The 2,584-nt window shown below is 41.9% G+C and overlaps 1 pseudogene; it reads right to left on the reverse strand.

Moving 5' to 3' along the window:
• Positions 1 to 1,237: 1,237 nt before the first annotated feature.
• On the reverse strand, positions 1,238 to 2,278 carry LOC125244466 (annotated as a pseudogene).
• Between the last annotated feature and the right edge of the window lie 306 nt (positions 2,279 to 2,584).

Here is a 2,584-nt window from a genome sequence, read left to right on the forward strand (position 1 = left end):
GCAGACGTTATAACACATTTCCTGTTTCCTTTTTCTCGCCATAAATTCGTTGCCTCGCCACGGCCAAACCGTTCGAGATATCAAAAATCCCCTGGCAATTTTTAATCATCAGTGTCTTGACTTCATGCTGACCGAGTTTGGTGGCGATCGGATTAATCGTCTAGGAGGAGTATATCAAATTCCAGAGCATGCGTTTTTCAAACAACCCTTAATAGCTGACTTCCTGTTGGCGTGGTGTTTAACTTAGAGCACGAAAGTTGTTCGGCCCGATGAGGTCTATATGTGTACTGAGTTTCATACTAATACGTGCAAGCGTGTTTAATATATGGACCAAATTTTCAGACTTTTTTCAAGGGGGCGCTGTCGAGCCCCCCTGCCACGCCCGGGTACCAGCCTCTCCGGCGTCCTAATGGCCGCGGATTCCAATGTGTGTGCCAATTTTCAAGAGTTTTTGAGCATGTTAAGGCCCCCAAAAAGCCCCGGAAGACGGAAAAAAAAAAAAAAAAAAAAAAAAAAAAATAATAATCCTTAGAAGAACAAGAGGGCCCTGCGCGAATTTTCGCTTGGGCCCTAATAATCCTTAGAAGAACAAGAGGGCCCTGCGCGAATTTTCGCTTGGGCCCTAATAATAATCCTTAGAAGAACAAGAGGGCCCTGCGCGAATTTTCGCTTGGGCCCTAATAATCCTTAGAAAAACAAGAGGGCCCTGCGCGAATTTTCGCTTGGGCCCTAATAATCCTTAGAAGAACAAGAGGGCCCTGCGCGAATTTTCGCTTGGGCCCTAATAATAATAATAATAATAATAATAATAATAAACGGAGCAATTCCAATAGGGTCCTCACACCATCGGTGCTCGGGCCCTAATAATAATAATAATAATAATAATAATAATAAACGGAGCAATTCCAATAGGGTCCTCACACCATCGGTGCTCGGGCCCTAAAAATAACTGAGCAATACATCTTGATATAAATGACCACTCTTCTATTTCCCTTGGTCTTGTAGAAATATAAATAAGGTTATATGTCTTAGCTCAAGAATGTGCAGGATTGCTTTACTTGCATGTCCCAAGAAACCAGTATAAACCCAGTAAGCACATTTCCATTTAAAAGGCATCTAATACATGTCCAAACACAGCTCTAACGTCTAGACTAAAACAAGGCAAAATTTGGGCTTTGAAAATGTAATAGACGTCTAAATCTTAGGCCAAGAATAGACTAGTCAATTAGATAACATATCAAAGAAATGAAACCAAACACCTTGTAATCACTGTTGACTGTTGAGTAAACCAGTCATGGAGCCGCATATCCACCAGCCCGAGTCTCTGCTCTGGATCAGGCTGCAGAGAAGCACTAATCGTCAGGCAGCATTCTGTGCAAAAAGATGAGACACATCTGATTATTAGCTCATACTGTGCACCTTTTTTGAATGATTAAGAATTCAAATTGCCCCTCTTTGTTTTTTTTTTAAATGAAGCTCTCACCTTGTGACAGGCCAGGTTTGCACCATTCGTCTTCGCTGATCATACTCAAGTCGTTGTCTGAGGGATAATACCCACACACCGTGGCAAACAGGAGGATCCCTAGTGACCACACTGTCGCCGGCTTTGCGTGGTAACCGGCGTTGATGTGGTACTCCGGTGGACAGTACACTCTTGTGCCTGTGAAGAGATTTTGTTTGATGTTTAATACTTTACCACAGCATGTTGACTATACATAGGATGTGTTTGGGTGAGCTAATTAATGGTTCATAATACATACCACGGAAGGCCACGTAGGCAGACTCCTTCATGAGCTCATCGCACCCAAAGTCAATCAGTTTGGCTTCCAAGGTGTCCTGGTTTATCAGCACATTCTCCAGTTTTATGTCTCACAGCAAACGTTAGCAACGTGAATGACCTGCTGCATAATGTGCCTTGCTGTCCTCTCATCGAGACTTCCTCCTCAAAGCTTCATGAAGCTCAACATGTTCGTGCATGGGATTGGCGTTCCAGGACCATGATGTAGTGGTCCGGGTCGTCCTGCCAGTCCAGCAGTTTAATTATCTGTGGAACTCTGGGGCCCTTATTGGCCATTAATGTCAGGCCGATCTCCATGGGGAGGTGTTTGGGATGGCCAGGCTAAGATAAAGAACAAATAATAGTTAGTTGGAGGTGATTTCCCAGATTAACATGAATATAAGATGTTATAAATCGAAAACAGTGACTGAGAAGCAATAACACGGTGTACTCACAACTAATATGGCATATATGGCTTCTTTTCTGCAATTTTCAAAGCCACCTAAAAAACAAACAAAGAATAAACGATTAGCATGTCAGGTTTATATGATTCCAGTCAAATATCTTGAAGAGATATGCAAAGTTTTGTAAGTAAAGAAAATGTAAAAAAATGATACCTTAACGTCATCCTTGCAGCGAGTCCCTGGTTGCACACAGCCATATCCTCCTTGACCCAGCTTGTGTCCAAATTCATATCGCCAGCAAATGTGGCTTATTAAAAGATAAGCACTTGTAGTTAGCATGAAATACATTTTTTTTAAATGCATTTTATAATTTAAAAATGATCATCTTCAACTGTCATCTTCA

This window comes from Megalobrama amblycephala, linkage group LG14, assembly GCF_018812025.1.
Source record: "Megalobrama amblycephala isolate DHTTF-2021 linkage group LG14, ASM1881202v1, whole genome shotgun sequence".
Taxonomy (NCBI): domain Eukaryota; kingdom Metazoa; phylum Chordata; class Actinopteri; order Cypriniformes; family Xenocyprididae; genus Megalobrama; species Megalobrama amblycephala.